Source organism: Gopherus evgoodei, chromosome 19 (assembly GCF_007399415.2).
Source record: "Gopherus evgoodei ecotype Sinaloan lineage chromosome 19, rGopEvg1_v1.p, whole genome shotgun sequence".
NCBI lineage: Eukaryota > Metazoa > Chordata > Testudines > Testudinidae > Gopherus > Gopherus evgoodei.
Window position 1 is genome coordinate 13684669 of NC_044340.1, and position 18718 is coordinate 13703386.

The 18718-nt window shown below is 43.9% G+C and overlaps 1 long non-coding RNA gene across 3 annotated transcripts in view; it reads left to right on the forward strand.

The window, feature by feature from the left end:
* The window catches only part of LOC115637154, a 113130-nt gene that overhangs the window by 55120 nt on the left and 39292 nt on the right, over nucleotides 1-18718 (forward strand). For all 3 annotated transcript variants that reach the window (XR_003997178.1, XR_003997176.1, XR_003997177.1), the window contains one exon: nucleotides 18100-18230. This is a non-coding gene — a long non-coding RNA (uncharacterized LOC115637154). The remainder of the gene's footprint in view (nucleotides 1-18099; nucleotides 18231-18718) is intronic.

Sequence of the window (18718 nt, forward strand, 5' to 3'; positions counted from 1 at the left end):
CTTTATGGGAAACCTCCCTCTACAGGGGTAGTAGCATCACTCCTGCAAAGTCCTCTGGTAGCTGACTCATGATACTTACAGAAGTTTGCATATACTCCCAGCTGAGTGCAGTTACGCTGGTAAAGTGGATAACTCTATTAGAAGGAAAATTGGAAGGGGAGAGAGAGCATTTCAGAAATGCCAGGATTCATTTGAACAAGTTATTAATCAGCTTTTATTATTATCTAATTTAGCTATATACTTTAGCTTTAAAATTAGCTAATCTAATCATAACATTGTTAGTATTAATTAAATCTATGCAAAAAGGTAGAAACTCTCAATAGTTCTCATGCTATATATTTACTGCCTGTAGTGCAATACAGATGAATCTAGATGCTGTAGTAATAAAGCTATAAACACTGTTGGCCTTGTAGTCTCAGTCTTTGAGAAAGCATGTCTGTTTCTAAGGGAGCACTAAGTCCGTAGCTTACTATTTTGGATGCCTCCTTCTAGGAAATGATTCAAAAACTAAACATTTGTAAAATGATCTTGTGGGCCATCTGGTTCTTGCATGTTTGAAAAGCTACATTCAGCAGGGTGGATCAGACAAGAAAGTCAGCAACAAACCTTCATTCTTCTGAGTTTTAAAATAAACTTGTTGTGGCTAAAACGTAAAGTGTTAGCTCATTAGAAGGCATGCTGTCCTTCCAGTGCACTGTACTTGGTCAGTCAAACTGGGATTCATTGCAGCACAGTGGTTTACAATTTGAAAGAGAGGTAAAATGCAAATATTTCTTCCCATGATACCCAGGTCATATCCGTGCAGAATATACAGAAACATAGTCCCTGCTCCTGCAAACATTTGTGCATACAAGAGTATTGCTTTGCTCACATAATTAGTCTGACTGACATAAGGGGGCTACTCACTTGAGTAAAACTGTGCACATATGTGGTTGTGTAACCCATTGGTCTCACTCTGTGTCCAGTCCACATGGGCTCTGAATCTGTTGCAGCCCCAGCTATGCCCCCCAGTCTCCAGCTCAGGCTTGTGGACATTTTACGTTATCATTTCCGTCCCTAGTGCTGGCCAACATGGCAACCATCACATAAGTGGAAGGTCATTTGGGGTTTTGAATTGCTGGAGACCTCAGATGTGTGGATGTCGCTTCCTCTCTCCAGAGGAAGTACGTAACCCACTTGACAGTATGTGTTATGCCTCCTTTCTGTGCCAGATTCACAGAGGATATGCGTCTCTTACAGCTCCTTAACTCAGCCTGGTTCTTTATCTCAAGCTGTAGAGACTCCATCTTGCAGTTTGGGAGGGTCCCAGGTATAATCAGCTGAGATGATAGCTAACACACTTGCAGGATCTGACGCCTTAGGCTATGTCTATAAATGAATAAAATGATTTGGTATTATGAAATATCAAACTTATTGTACAAACCATCAAGGAAAGTTGCGATTTTAGATCTTTGTTTATGTACCACCACAAAGAATGGACATTGTGATGGTGGCTGATGATTCGCTAAAGATACTGGGCCTGGTTCTGATCTCTCACTGTTTTCTCCTCATTTGCAACACCTTTGGCTTCATTGGAGTACCCATGATTTCAAGTGTGTACGTGTAAGGGAGATCAAAATCAGGTCACAAAAGATTGTGAAATATAAAGTATCATGGGATGATTATTTTTTCAGCTGTTTTGTGGGTTAGACACTGAAAAAGGCTTGAGAATACTATAACTAGCTGAAAATAAAGAGGGAGTTTTGGAAGGCAGAATGTCATTACCCAAGTTGGACTTTGTCCAGGACTAACATTCCTGCGCTTGCAAAAAATACAATGGAATTTTTAGAAATAAAATTTTTCATAGTGTTGCTAGGATTATTTTTGAATCCCATACCAAAGACACTATCTGCATTCACAAGCTATCAAAATGGACTTACAATTTGTTTAGCTAAGTTCACAGCATGCACAGTTTAACAATCACAAAGTGCTTGGTTTTAAAGTTACTGTAAGTCCTGAATATGTTCTCTCTGTATTTTTTGTCATTTCCTAGATGGAAATCAATGAAGTCCAGAGCTTAGGGAGTTTGTGGAAGCCCATCTTTTAGAAGAGAGGGATTTATAGCAGTAAGAAAAGTGAACCATGTGTAAGAAGGTAGGGTGCTTCAGCCAAGAACTCTGCAGGGTGCATTGCCTTGAGTCAGGATATTTCCATAGGATTTCATGCCTCTGGCAACAGTTCATTATCATTAAGCTTTAAAAACATTGGGTTAGATCCTCCTTTGGTGTGGTTTCATTGAAGACTGATGTACACCAGTTGAGGACCTGGCCCACTGTATGCTTCGGGAGGAATAATCCTTAGTATGAGGTAGTATAAATCACTGCTTGTAGGTTGGCTTGGATAAAATAACCACTGATTTGAGCTTTCACCATCCTGCAACAATCCAAATCTTGACCCAAATCCTGATGCACTTTCTGAAAGAATCAAACTTTACTTAAGCAAAACTACCATTGAAAGCACTAAACTGAGAAAGGACCGTGAAGAAGGGACCTCAGGTTTTCAGGATTTAGCCCAGGGTGGGCAAACTACAGCCCACGGGCCACATCTGACCCACTAGCCGATTTAATCCAGCCCTCGAGTTCCTCCTGGGGAGCAGGATTTGGGGCTTGCTGCACTTCAGCTGAGGAGCGGGATCGAGAGGTGCTACGCGTGGCTCCCAGAAGAGTGGCATGTCCCCTTTCTGGCTCCTATGCATAGGGGCAGCCAGGGGGCTCTGCACCGTGCCCCCAACCTCAGCAACGCAATGGGAGCTGCAGGGATGGCACCCGTGGATGGGGCAGCACCTGCAGATAGGCAGCATGCAGAGCTGCCTGGCCGTGCCTCCGTGTAGGAGCTGAAGGGAGGACATGCCGCTGCTTCCAGGAGCTACTTGAGGTAATCACCTCCCAGAGCCTGCACCTCGACCCCCTAACGGGGCCCTAACCCTCTTCCCCTGCCCAGAGCTCCCTCCTTTACCCTGAACTCCTCATTTCTCAGCCTCACCTTGGGGCCCACACCCCCAGACAGAGCCTTCACCTCCTCCTGCACCCCAACCCCAATTTCCTGGGCATTAATGGCCCACCATACAATTTCCATACCCAGATATGGCCCTCGGGACAAAAAGTTTTCCCACCCCTGATTTAGCCTCATAAAGCCTGATGCAATGACCAATAAAGTCAATGAGAGTCTTATTCCAGTCCTGGTCTACACTACTATGTATATGCAACTTCAGCTACGTGAACAGCATAGCTGAAGTCAGAGTATCTCAGGTCGACTTATCTGGCCATGAGGATGGTGGCGAGTTGACTGCTGCCACTCCCCCATCAACTCCACTTCCGCCTCTCATGAGCTGGAGTTCTGGAGTTGACGGGGAGTGTGTTTGGGGATCGATCACTACTCGCCAATCTGGCGGATAGTGAAGACCTGCCCCCAGTGGATACTGGATCAGACCTTGGTTTAAGGTTCAAGAAGCTCTGGCAAACTTTTTGTGCCTTTCTATTTATTTTAATGTTTTGCCAGCCTCTTTGCTTTCTGATCTCTCATTCTGGCACTGCGAGAGTAAGGACATTATGTTGTGGAGATTTAGTTTATGCTAACATTTTTCCACGATGTGGCAGGGTGCAGAGGCTTTATTTGGTTTCCAGCAAGCAGAGAGTTATTTCACTGTTCAGACCCTACACAGAAGTTCTGTGCTAATGGGATTGAGAACTGAAAGTTCCAGTGTTTACTCAGAACGATCCCAGGAAATGCTACAAAAAGAGCCATTGGATGTGAAGGATAGAAGGAAGAAAGACCTTTGAAGGAGGGAGAGCAGCATGTCTGGTGGCTTAAAGTAGAACCTGAGGGCTTATATCCCTTCAAGACATAATCCAATTTCTTACTAATTGGGGATAGGAAGAAACTTTCTCTAGGTGCAGGCTATCCCATACCTACGTATGAGAGGGGCCGGGGGAGGAAGGACATCCTTCCAAAGTACCTGCTACGGGATACTATGAAAGACAAGATTCTAGGCTAGATGGACAGTTGGTTTGACCCAGTATGGCAATTCCTATATTCCAAAATCAAACCAAGTTCACTGGAATAGTGCCCAGAGGAGTCACTTGATTTACATGACTGATTTGCTGAGCCTACCCCTTTATGGTCAGGAAAGTCACCATCAACTCAGCAGAAATAATTCATTACTGACTTCTCAGAGAGAGTTATTGATAGACTCCCTATGTTAGTTGTACTCTCCAGAAGATAGGGAAGAAAGGAGAAGGACCAAAGCATTGTCCCTGTGCCTCTCTGATTCAGATGGGCAGTGGCCTAGTACAATGGCATCTTCCCCCAGTAATTGTGGTCTGTCTCATTATTGCATTGCATTTTATTTTACAGAATAATTATACTTAGTTTGTACAAGGGGAACATGTTTCCCCTTCTGGTTATTGTCAGAGGGGAAGCTTAATCCCAATCTAGCTACCAGCAAACCTGTGGGAAAGGGCACAAACTCATTCAACCTGAACCCTGCTTATGGGTTTGCAATGAAAGTCAGTCAGTGGGAAACTAGGTACATTCAAACTTCAGGGCCTATGAACATATGCAAACAGGCCCTGACCAAAAAAATAACAATTCAGAAATCTTTTTCAACTTGAGTATGGAAAGGTTTGTTTTCCAGTAGAATACTCAGTGCTAAAGCGTTGCAAATTATTGAATAGCAGAAGCATTTGGTGGTCTCCTGATCTTGCCAGATTTCTAGTCCACCCAGAAAGGGTAGTTTTCTTGCCCAAGCATTACCTTTGAAATATGTAGACTGCCTCAGGCTGCAGATTCAAATCCCAGCAGGTGCGACTCTGTCCTTTATTCTTTTGCGAAAGATAAACTCAGTTCAATTCCATTTACTCTTTAGAACAAAACCTTGCTACAGTCCTTTCTACGCTACATGGGTATTAAAAATCTAGTGACACTTTTCATAAGGCTAGGAGTCTGCTGTGGACCAATTGTCTGCCAGCACTGCAGACCGCCCCATTGATTTGTATCAGTTGATTGCCACCCATACCCCAGACATGGCTTCATTTCATTGATGCCATATGAAGAATTTTCAAACCTGGATGATGGACATTAGAAAAATGTAATGTTCCACAGATGTGCAGATCATTTTGGATAAGCCCCAGGTGATCATCTGAATATTGGGAGGGTGCTGATCTGAGCAGAAACCTTTCAGGGTCACAAATGTCCTTCCTCGATCTTCACCTTTTCTTACATGTCTGCTTCCTGCTCTGTGGTCCAGTAACTACCCCTTAGCCAGAGATCTTCACTGCCTCTTCACTATCCTTGTCCTCCCCCGCCCCCCGACCCCTCATGGCACAAGGGACAGAACAGAGCAGTCACTGTTAGGAGAGAGAGAAGAAACACTACAGAAATGTGTTTCACCACCCACACTTACATATCTGCTCTTCGTTTCTTTAGATAAGCAAGACTTTAACTATAACCATAGCATAGATAGAGACACACCATAATATTTATTATCTAATTTTAATTCTCATTATATTCTATATTAAAGAATGAAGACTTTGACAAAGGGCCTGAACTAATAGCTAATTATGCTATTTTGCAATCTTTTAACAATTTTGTTCAAGAAAGATTAAAAAATCTGCTCATTATTCGTTCCTCTTGCTGGTGACCTCAACAGAGGATCTCTGCTCTTGTGCCTAAGGCACAGTACTGGGCCTCAGGAGTGTGGTAGTCAGCTGGCTCTGCTACAGATTGTTTATGTGAACTTTGTCATGTCACTTACAGCAGGATTTTCAATAGTTCCTAAGTCCTAGGAGGCAGAAGCATCTTAGGCTCCAGGTGGACTAAATTTTTAAAGGTATTTAGACACCTAATTTCCATTGGTTTCACTGAGTTAGACTTTAAATACTTTTAGAAATTTGCCCCAAGTGCCTAAGTCACTTTTGAAAATGAACTTAAGCACCTAAGTCACTTAGGAATGTTTTTAAAATATTACCCTTAATATCTCTGTGCTTATTTCCCATCTGTAAAATGGGGAATAATGATACTTCCTTTCTTCTACCTATTGTTGGTCATTTCTAGTTAATTTGGAAACTCTTCAGAGTAAGGACTGTCACTTACTATGTGTCTGTACTGTGCCTAAGACAATGGTGCTTTGATCTTGGCTTAGGCCTCTAGGTACAAGTAATCATTAATTAATTACTGAATGGGCCATGGGGATGGGTGTGACTCTTTTACACCTACGTCTGGGTCAGAATTGAAAGGCATTGGCAGGGTGAGGTAATGACAACCAGACAGCACAGCAGTGGAAATGAATGTGTTCTGTGGATAAACTGCAAGCTTCAGTCTGCCTCCTCTTTCCAACCCAGCAGCTTTCACCAGCATTGTACAACTCCCACCAAGATCTAAAAGCTATTAAAAAAAAACCAAACAAATAAAAATACACTTGTTGCTCCTGGGAACAAAACCCTCCCTGGAATGTTGTCTGGACCTTCCTTGTGGTTTCTCTTGGGACCCATGAGCTAGTTTCAAAGCTGTCAGCTGTTCAGAGTAGAGCAGTGAGACGTTCTTTCACTCTTGTTGACCTGGTGTCCTGTGAGTCACCCTTGCCGCTTGTCTCTTTTCATATACTGTATGCCAATGACCAATACCGGGGGCGTTCTTGTCTGTTTCATGGCTGTTGCTGACCATCTTGAGAATCAATGAAGCACAAATCAAGTTCTCATGGATGAACATGACGAGCAACAAAGACAGGCTCCAGATGGTGGATCCACCTCAGTAGCCAAACATAGGCCACTGCAGAAGGAACTGTTTTGAGAACAGAAGTGTCAGTGTGATCAGAAAACCACTGAGATTCTGTCATTAGGAACTATAGACAGATGCCCAATGGGAGGCAGAGTTATGAACACAGAGTGCTGCAGCAACGCAGACTACATGAATGCATCAGACCTGTCTTCCAGTCACTATGCTGATTCTCCCAAAACATCATGTCATGGTTGAGGTCTTTGTCTTGATCTTCAAGGTGCTCAGTGATGTGGTCTCAGGCTATCTAAACCCAGAGCTCTGAGAGGAGAACCACAACCCTGTACTCCAAGCACACTGGAACTCTCTGCCACAACGGTAAATCTTCTCTGTGCAGGAGACAGTGTCTTCTTGGGGACTGGCCCAAGACACTGGAATGTTACTCCCACAAGATCTAAGAACCGTCACAAATCTCCATTCCAAGCCCACTTCTTCAACTTCCTTACACTAAGAAAAAACACGGGGCCACAGACTTTTAAAAACAAAAATCCACCCATGATTTTCCTCATGTGGGGAACATGGGAGAGAAGAGAGACCCAGATGTGCTACATGCTAATCACATCACTTAATACAAAGCTGGAAGGCGCTCGTATACCACAATGATGGAGGCAGTATAAGAACTGGAACAGAGTGGAAGAAAAGAAAGGAAAAAGTCTTTTCGTCTGCCTCTGCGTAGAGGTTGTATATTTTGATTTGCATCTGAGAGGTCACTATTTGAATCTGTTATTCACTAGCTGTATTTGCGATGGTTGTTTTTTAGGTTGCTATTAAGTTTAATTTACATAAAACAAACACACGCCCTTTTTATACAATAGGAACATATCACAGTATGTAGCTGCTGGACTTAGTGAATCCTGCTCCCTGCCTAGTGATAGCCATATAACCATTTGTAACCCTGACTCCTGTCATATGAAGTGCACTTACCAGCACTCCTGTGTCTCTCACCCTTATTATATGGTATATTAAGGATGGTGAAATTGGGCCCACACTATTATGGGGCAAAGCAGAAAACACAACACCCAACACTAAGTATAATAACATAATAGGATAAGTGAGAGAGCGAAACAGCAGGATGTAATAGATGCCTTAGATACTTCAGTGATGGGGCCCATATATTTACCTAGATAACAGAAAGCAGGAAAACTAGGGCGCAGGGAAACTGTAATGCTCCAGGAGATAGGTGTGAGTGAATTGAGAATTCAGCAATGTGGGACACTATAGAAAAAATAATAATACCCTGGGTTTAGCCCTGTTCATCCTGCAGTACTGGATCCCCAGGTACTTTATACACCTCATAGCATAGTGCTTTCCCCTAGCTATTGTCTTTCCTAATATGTTTTCCCATTGTGCCATGTAAACATCATCTCTGAACAGTGCTTTGTTAAACCTGGAATGAAGGGAAGATTAGCATCGTCTCCAGTCTAGTTTAAATGTCACCTCTCCACCTACCAACACTTTGAAATCCAGCCTAGCGGGGTAGAGGCATGTGCATGATGTACCAAGGACCAGCAATGATCTCTGACATTTGGGAATGGAACCAGCAGGAGAAAAAGCAGAACTGTTGATACCGAGCAGGGATCTGAGGATACTGCATGCAGGGGAGCATATGCAGGTGTTGATCAGCCAGGCCTTATCTGGCCTCTGAAGGAAACCTCCCCAAATGTCTTCTCCTTTGAGAAATGTTTAGGATATATTGGGTCCCCGTATGCTCAGAGGGGGCCCTCCCCACTTGGATATGCCTCTGTGATGGGGTCGGTCATCTCTGTGGCACTGTTCCTGTATGCCATGCAGAGGCCTCTGTCAGGACCGGATGTCTGGCAATGAGGAAAGGCAACATTAGTTGTTGAATTGAGCCCCCCCCCCCCATTCCAGCACTAAGGTGACCCTCTTTAAGGTCAGAGCAGGATATGAATCTGTATTTCCACAGAGCCGGAGGTTGAGAGCTGGTGGCCTTGGACTGCCCTTCATTTCATGGTTGGTACGTCCCCTATCTAGTCCATTGTGGGATGTCCCCCTTCCCACCAAATGGAGTGACTAGGAAGAAACTCCAAGAGGGAAACCATGTCAGAGCTCTCCCCCCTTCCTGCCCCATTGGCATCCCGCCCCCCCAGTAGCAGACGGAGGCAGTATGACTTCCCATATTTAGTTTCATGCTGAGCAGTATAGCTCTGGCAAGAGGCTATGCATTGAACTGCGAACTTCCTCAGGCAAGTTCAGATCGTTTTCTTGCCCGTCTTTAGCATGCTGAACATTGGTTTTCTTTGAAGAATGCTGATCTTATTTTCATGGTCTTTTTGCTGCTCCGAGTCTGGATTGCTTAGCTCTGACAGGGCTGCTCTTGGGCACTAACCCTTTTATTGTTTGTCAGGTTGACCAGTTTAGCTTAACTGTCAGTGGAAATGGACGCTTCTCTTATTTGTTGTTGTGGATTGAGAAAGATGATGGCTCATATATTCTCCCACTGAAGTAAGAGTCATGTATTCTTTTTTTGCTAATACAATGACTCAGATATTCTCTTTCTCAGTTGTGCTTAGGATCAGGTTAAGTTAAATGAACCATTTAGTTGTGTTGGAGATAAAGGCCCAGATACAGAGGTGATGTGTAATATGCCATTACATCATTTCTCTTTGATTCAGGCTGCCTTACACTGAGTGAGACTCTCTTAACACCCACCTACACCCACTTACTGATATCAAAGGGGGCCGAGCTGGCTTGTGTTACAGTGAGGAGCTCAAAGAAGTAGTAAGAAGTGCAAGTTAAAATAGCCATCACCCTTCTTTAACTTACACCTTCGCTGATTGCTTTTCATGCTATATTCTTCTCTTCTGACCCCACTCCAGCATGTGACTGTGTCCTGGTCTACAGCACATTGTGTCGACACTAGCTGGGGAAGTGTCTTCACTTAAATTTGGCTCCTGCCAATGTAAGTGCCTCTCTGTGCCGATTTAGTAATGCCACCTCCTCGAGTGGCGTAGAGTCATGCTTGATGTAATTAGACTGACGCAGTGTCAGTATAACTACTGTGTTGCTTACGTCGACAGTTACCGGCTTTCAGGAACCGTCCCACAATGCCCCACACTGGCAATGCAATCGATACAAGTGCTCCTGCTGTGGACGCGCACCGCCAACACAAGAAGTCAAGCAGGCGCGTACACAAGCTATGTAATAACTGTGCTGGCTGCATGCTGACATAAGTTAGGGCAACGTAATTTTGCAGTGTAGACACACGGCTTTAGTCACACAGACTTACACTCAGAAAGCCAAAATCCTTTTCTTTTGTTATAAGATTTTGGGGTGAAATTGTTTATTATGGGCCAGAGTCTCAACTGAGGTAAATTGATGTAATGCCATTTGAGTCAATGGAGCTATGCCTGTTTACACTATCTGAGCATCTGACCCTATACTTATTAAACGGACATTAGTAAGGATAGGGAAATTTTGTGTGTGTGTGTGTGTGTATGTGTATGTGTGTGTGTGTGTAAGACCCTCATTTGTTTTAAAAGGGATTTGGGACTAACCAGCCCGTGTAAAAAAAGAATGTATTTTTCCTGTGTTTTGGGGGATTGAGGAGGGACAGGAGAGGAGACCTTTAGACTAAAAAGGATTGAGGACCATACTTTGATCTCAGTTGCACCAGAATGTTAATCCATTATAGTAAATGGAGTTCCTCCTAGTTTAAACCAGTGCAAATGGCAATCTGATTTTGCCCTTAAAATTCTAAATGATTCCTTAACAAAATCTCTGAAGAGAAGTGCCACCATCCAGAACATTATCTGTATTTCTAAGTCTGAGTTGGGTGGAACTGTATTGGGGCCGTTAAACTCCAATTTGCCCTTTATTTGTTAATCCATTCTCTTCAAACCGTGTTAGTATGTCAGGGTCCGGAATTTGTCTAGGGTTGATATATAGACTCAAATGATATTACTTGTGTTGTGTTAAATAAATGTCCGAAGGAAATGGATAATAAAATTCACACCATAGTTCAAAGAATTGCCAAAATGGACAAATCTGTTGAGCATACTCAGAAAGATGCGCGGTGCAGTTTTCAATACTAGAACAGGGGATGTTTAAAAAAAAAGAGAGAGAGATAGAGAGAGACTGAAACTTCTAAAAATTGGTATAGTTCTTTATTTGGAGAAAGTATATTGTTATACAGGAAAAATGATTTAAAAAAAAATCCCATGGTAAGAAACTTAGAAATTTTAGAAGTAAAGGAAGCTTACGAAGGACACACTATCCTTTTATAAATTTGTCAGATTTCTTAGGGAAAAATCAATTTTAATCTTATTTCAACCTACACAAATGAAATCATCTTGCTCGCTTAAAAATGGTCTAAAAGTTGTACATTTGCTCTTTCTTCCCTGAGGAACATCCGTAGAATTTGAATCCAAATTAAGGAGAACGCTATCCTTTATTAAGGACAGCATACCTTCATAGATGTAAATTTAAGGATTTAAAATCAGAATTTATTAGATGTGACGGCAGAGCTAACCATATTTTTCCCCTGCCAACTTCAGAATTATTAAAGGTGGAAATAAGTATGCCATTTCAAATTATGTTGATGCAACACACTGGTTGGGTGCCATGTCCTTGTCTCCCAAGGATCAAGATGATGATATTTTACAGAAATTCGTATTTACCCAAGTTTTAGTTAATCTTGGTCAAATGATTTGTTAATGACCTGGGTTACACAATGTAACACTGCTACTAATATAACAACATCTTTGGTGTTTATATGGCCCCCATCACTGTAATGCCTGACCATCTAGAATCTTTAGTGTGTTTATTATCATAACACCTCTGTGAGGCAGGGCAGCCCCCTTTTATGGATGGGAAACTGAGGCACAAAGTCGAAGGGCCAGATTGTTAAAGGTATTTAAATGCAAGTACCATTAGAAATCTGAACCTAAGAAGGTTACCCAAGGTCATATATGATGTTCATGGCAGAGCAAGGACTTGAACCTAGGTGTTGTATATTCTGGGCTTGTGTCCTAACCACAGCACCATCCTTCCTCTCCACTAGGCTTTGCTACATAGAATAATAGAAATGTAGGACTGGAAGGGACCTTGATAGGTCATCTAGTCCAGCCCCCTGCACTGAGGCAAGACTCAGTGTTATCTAGACCATCCCTGGCAGGTGTTTGTTCTTAAAAACCTCCAATGACAGAGACTATACAACTCCATAGATAATTTGTTCCAGTGCTTAACTACTCTTATAGTTAGAAAGTTATTCCTAATAGCTAACCTAAATCTCCCTTGCTGCAATTTAAGCACATTACTTCTTGTCCTGTCCTCAGTGGATAAGGAGAAGAATTTATCCCTCTCCTCTTTATAAGAACCTTTTACGTACTTGAAGACTCTTACCATGTCCCACATCAGTCTCCAGACTAAACAAACCCATTTTTTTTTCAATCTTTCCTTGTAGGTCATGTTTTCTAGACCTTTCATCATTTTTGTTGCTCTCCTCTGGACTTTTTCCAGTTGTCCACATCTTTCGTAAAGCGTGATGCCCAGAACTGGACACAGTACTTCAGTGCTAAGTAGAGTGGAAGAATTACTTCCCATGTCTTGTATGCAACACTCCTGCTAATACATCCCAGAATGATGCTTGCTTTTTTTGTAACAAACGTTTGTGATCCACGGTAACCCCCAGATTCTTTTCTGCAGTCCTCCCTCCTAGGCAGTCATTTCCAATTTTGTATGTGTACAACTGATTAGTCCTTCCTAAGTGGAGTACTTTGCATTTGTCCTTATTGAATTTTATCCTATTTATTACAGACCATTTCTCCAGTTTGTCCAGATCATTTTGAATTCTAATCCTGTCCACTGAAGCACTTGCAACTCATCCTAGCTTGCTATTGTCTGCAAAGGTTATAAGTGTACTCTCTGTGCCATTAGGCAAATCATTTATGAAGTTATTGACTAGAACCAGACCCAGGACAGATCCCTGCGGAACCCCACTTGATATGCGCATGGGTAAGAGGCGTTTCAGCAGGTGGAGTGTGATTCCAGCCAGAGTTGGAAGTAGGGACTACTAGCAGCCCAATTTTTGTGGAGAAAATGCCACGGGATATTTAATCCACAGGGGACCTCAGTTTTAGATCTCATCCAGAAGATGGATAACAAATGGCCACGTTCAAACCTGCCTTGTGCGTGCTCAGAGCTTGAAAAAGCGTTTTACTGCAATGTGGGAATCCGAGTGTCAATGTCAGTGTGTCACATGACAAGCTTCAATCAGATTTTAGGCTGCAGTATGCTGAGCCCAGAGACCATTTTAACTGGATTTTCACTGATTTGCTTCTTGTAAGAGTTGCTGGCTACTTAGCATTATTGATTCCTCTTGACTTATTGGGTGCATTAGTTGCCATTGACCCTGGCATCCTGTTGGAACAGCCGGGTGCCTTACGTGATGCTGTCTGGCTTTGTCCTTGCTCTGAGTCAATTCCTGTTTGACTCGGCAGATGTCTTTTGTTCTTCTCAGAAAAGAATTGCTCATCCAATTGCTCAGAGGTTTTACTGGGTGTGACCCCGTCAGACTTATATTTTTGATCCCATACTCCCCTGTAGGTCAGACTGCCTCCATCTTCCCCCCTGCCCCGACACACACACTTAATCGATATTACTGCTACAGCTACGAGTTGGCTGGTACGTTCCTGAAATCAACGTCGTTCTTTTCTGAAATGAAGCAAGGGGATGGGTTAAAAAATGACAGAAAGGGCCTGTTTAGTGTAAATCAGTGTGACCCCATCGCTGATTTCAGTGGCTCTGTGCTGATTTACTCCAGCTAAGGACCCAGCCCTCAATGCAGGGGGTTTATGTGGGGCTGAAGTGGTACCCTGGCCCTCTGAAGGCCCTCTCACCAGAGCTTAATTTCAGCCTGTTTAGCTTAAAAAAGCTGCAGAATTCAATATCTTCTTCTAATGCCTATATGGAGGTAAGAACTAGGGTTTTGCCTTGGATTCTAAGATTTCTTTATTATAGGCCCCAGCTGCAAATTTCCTAGTGTGCATAAAACTTTCACATAGTTTGAAGAGGGAGCAATAAGGGAGGGTCTATATCTGGGACTTTGTTTCTACCCCTGGTACAGATGGAGTCTGTCTGTGTCACAATCTGAATTTCCCCAAAGGTCAGGAGTGTTTGGATCCAGGGTCCTAGATCATTGCAGGGGCATGTGTTCATTATACTGTGTAACTGCAAACGTTTCTGCTCAACACCTTCCGTATGCTTGATTTTTTTGTTTTGTTTTAAATTGCCAAGGTAAAAATGCAATAGGGTCTGATTCTTCTGCAGTTACTCCTGATTTGCAGCTGTGCAGGTGAAATCGGAAGCCGACCAAGTCTAGTCAGTTTCATTATCTTCCAATTGTATTATTCCTTTTCTGACTTACTATCACTGTGCCTCTGTAACGGAATATTGTGTTTCATTAAAATCTTACTATTCCTACTTAAACCACCATAAATTACTATGTTATCACCTCCCGCTACTGACTGCATCTTTGTTCCTATGAAACTGGGAGTTTTGGAATATATATATATATGTTTTAGCCGCTGTGAGGTGGGGTGGTAAAATTAAAAAAAAAAAATCTACTAAAAGGAAAACTGATTCTGGTGGTAAACTAACATACCTGTCATTACTATAGAGGCGCTCCCTCTGCTGGTTATATATGGAATTGACTGTCGATAAAAGTGTTTCAGACAATAGGGCTATAGCAAGTCTGGTTGCATTGTTTTCACTTTTATTTTCCTGATGAAAGGTCTGATTTTAAGCTTGCTTTACACCAAAATTACACCAGAATAATTCCATTGTCTTGAGCACGGTTACTCTTTCTTTGCACGGGTCTAAGTAGAGTTTCAGCTTCACTTTGTTCGGGTGAAAAGGATGATGAGGTGGAAAATCGTTTAGAATCAGCCCCAGTGTGCCATCAGGACCTGTTATGTGGAGTGTAAATGGAAGAAGGGAAAGGCAAGGAATGCTCATCCGGGGCCTGAGTCACCTGTCCTTTACACTGGTGTGAATCAGGAGTAACTCCGCTGAAGCCCATGCGATCAGTAAAACTGGCAGGTGAGATCAGACGCAGACCCTGTAAGCAGCAAGCAGACCCAAGATGCCAGTTCCATTCCAGATCCTAACTTTCTCCAAGGTTTTGTGGGTTCAGGTACGGCAGGGTTAGCTTGGCTCAAAACGGTCAACAGCCAAGTTCATGTCCCACTCCGGATTTCATTTTCCAGGATTTGGGTTGAATCGTAAAGGCAATTGAGCTGGAGACCTGTTGCTGTCTAGTTGTCTAACGTCCAGGGCCGGTGCAAGGATGTTTCGTGCCCTAAGCGAAACTTCCACCTTGTGCCCCCACCCTGAGGCACCCCCCCAGCAGCTCCCCCATCTGCCCTGAGGCGCCCCCTCCCCCGTGGCAGCTCCCCACCCCCCACCCTCCACCCTGAGGCACCCACCCCGCCCAGCTCACCCCTGCTCCATGCACGAGCACCCCGAGCATGCCCTCGCTGCTTCAATTCTCCTCCCTCCCAGGCTTACGGTGCCAATCAGCTTAGGCGATGCATGCCTGGGAGGCGGGAGAAGTGAAGCAGCCACAGCGTGCTGGGGAGGAGGTGGGGCAGGGGTGAGCTGGGGCAGGGAGTTCCCCTGGTGCTGCCTCCCCACCCTTACTTGCTGCAGGCGGCCCTCCCCGTGCTCCCCTGCCCCAGTTCCCTCTGCCTAAATGCTGACGGTGACAGGGGCAGCCGAAGATCCAGCCGCCGCAGTTGCTGCCAAAGAAAATGGCGCCCCTCAAATCTGAGCACCTTAGGCGACCACCTAGTTTGCCTAAATGGTTGCACCGGTCCTGCTAACGTCTGCCTTATTGCCCCAGAGCTTTCCTCTTCCTTCTGCAACGGTAATCACTCTGGAGCTGGTTACCTCCACCCAGCCTGTTACAGGTAGTAGGGAGGTATTTTGGGAACATGATTAATTACAAACTGGGGTGCGATCGTCTTGGAGTGAGACTGGGGAGCGCAGCTCCCCCTTCTCTGCTAAAAGCACAGGGAGAGCTCCCCTCCCTGCCTAGGCTTGAGTCAGCCTTGCATCCCTACTGTGCTCCATCCTCCTTGGCTGGGGCGATGAGAGCACCTTCTGCTGTTTCAATCTACTTCAGCCCCGGGTGCAAATTGAGACCAAAATTAAAAAATATGGAGTCAAACCCAACATTATCTACAGGCAATCGAGGCTGGGATCTGCTGGGCTAGCAGGGAGGAAACACACCTTGTACTTCCCAGAGCATGGAGGTTGTTGACCCTTACACAGGCCATGGAAGGGGGGAGAAGTTTCCCTTCCTATCCTTGCCACTTGGCACCTGTAGAAGGGCCAGGCAAAATCTGAGCCTCTAATATTATGTCAGTCGGCGGGAGATGTCTATATAATGTCGGAGTGGGAGGACCATCTATTAAGCTATGTACACCTCTACCTCGATATAACACTGTCCTTGGGAGCCAGAAAATCTTACCACGTTATAGGTGAAACTGCGTTATACCCAACTTGCTTGATCCACTGGAGTGCGCAGCCCCCCTGGAGCGCTGCTTTACTGTGTTATATCTGAATTCTTGTTATATCAGATGGTGTTATATCGATGTAGAGGTGTATTGTGAAATTTAAATGATTCCAAGGAATCCAGAACATGGGAGGGTGCTTTGTCTTATGAATCCATATACATACTAAACCTGTCTTTGGAGAGAATGAAGTGGCCACATGGGCCAATGGGCAAGGCACTCGCTTGGAATTCAGGAGACGGGTTCTTTTATTGGCTCTGACATGCTTAAGTCACTTCACCCCTCTGTATCTCTCTTTTCCTGCTCACCCTTTGTGCCTGTCTTGACTATTTGGATTGCAAGCTCTTTGGAGCAGGCACTCTGTCTTCCTATGTATTCTGTGTATGTACAGTGCCTAGCGCAAGGAGGCCCTGATCGCAGTTGGGGCATCTAGGCACTACTATAATGTAGATGATAATAAGGCAACCTGCCAACTACTGAATGTGTTGGCATTGAATCACCTACTCCCTTTGCCAAAAGAAGGCATCTGAGCCACTAGGGGAGTGCTGTGAAAAGAGAAAACAATCTGAATATATGTGTGGAGATGTCTAATTGAAACCCCAGGCTATGTCATAACTGACCCATCTTCCTTTCAGGTAGAAAGTTTCCAAAGAATAATGAATTCACTCCAGATCTGAACTGAATGCAAAATTGGCAACTGCAGGAACCTCCAGAAATCAGTCGGTTACGTGTGCGTGCGCGCCATCCGCAGCATGGCTGAGGAGTCTGTGTGTGCAGTGCATATTTGTTCCCTCTCTCGCCTGCTTTCTCCTGCACCTGCCTGCGGATGCCATGGAAAATTGATTTTTATGAAACTAAAAAGGTGAACCATGGCGCTAGGCAGTTCAGAGCCATCTGTCTTGTCAGGACCATAGTTGCAGGGAAGCCGCAGAAGGTGGTTACTTAGAATTATTCATTAATAAAGAGACAGCCGAACTCCAGCCAAAGAGCCATCCTTCTGTGTGCGGGGAAAAAAAAGCAACCTTATTTTTCTACAAGAATTAGGCAGCAAGTCTGGGCTTTCACTCACACAGATTGAAATCTGGGCAAACGATTCATCCAAGCACATATTTATGAAAGGCCTGACACTGCAAAGGTGCTGGGAGACTGAGTACCTGCAGCTTCCATTGACTTGGGCAAGAATTATGGGTGCTCAGTACCAATGAAAATCAGACCAGAAATGGAATAAAAAAATTCAGAGACAGATCCCCTTTGGTGAGCTCTTGTTTCCCAAAGGGGCTGGAAATCAGCTGGATCTTCTTACATGGATACTCCCCTGGCATAGCCAGCTCCTGTGCTGCCGCCACTGCCCCTAGTCACCAGCATCTATCAGAACAACACTGTGCTGGGGCTGGGTGGGAGCTGGACCCAGACTCAGGGAGCCACAACTAACTGAGCCCAAGAGAAGCTTGGTGCAATTGAGAATTTAGCCCTTAAAAATCCCCCACAGTATCAAGCAGAATATGAAGGATACTCTTGGCAAAAAATGAGAGGTTGCCCACGGTACGAGGACAGAGTTAAGGTGTTTTGGATCACCTTAACTGTTCATGCTTTTCAGCACTTGTATGTTTTGTACTATAGCCCGGGTTTCCGGGTATTTACATCTATTCTTCATTTCACTTCAGTTGGGTTCCCTTTGTTTAACCGTTTGGCTTTCTTTGGTTTTAAACCAACTCCTCTTTATCATTCATTTTTACGCTACTTTTCTTTTCAGGTCGCATTGTACTATAGAGCCAGATTGTCAACTGCGATAAACTAGCATAACTACACTGAAGGCAAGGAAACTTCCGGTTTACACTAGCTGAGGATCTCGCTGATAGTTTTACCCTCTTCAGTCACGAAAAGGTGGGTTATCATTCTGTTTTCCCAGTCACATTCTCCATACCTTGGTTTGCTGAGGACCTTTGACTTCCAGGCTATAAACTGTACTGTTTGGATTTCAAAGTGGGAGAGACTGCACCTTCCTGTTATTATTTCAATATTGTATCATGCTGAAGGCCTCTGTTCTGAGATCATGTCAATGATTAAAAAGCCTCCAGAACCCTTTTCTGTCCCCAAAGAATCAATCAACCTAAACTAATACTTCAGTGATTACTTTTTCTACCAAGGAAACAAATTCAGGCATACTCACACACACATCCACCTAAAAAAAAAAAAGAGAGAGAAAAGACAAAAAGAAGCTAGTAGCTGAGGGGGACCTTGTCTGGTCAATGAAAGGAAGAGACGGATGTCTGGTGCCATGGCAATGGAATAGGGATTACTTTGCTCTGGAAAATAGGTTCCTTTTTTTTTTTTTATTCCAGTGCTTTTTCTCAGGCAGCTAAGAGTTGTCA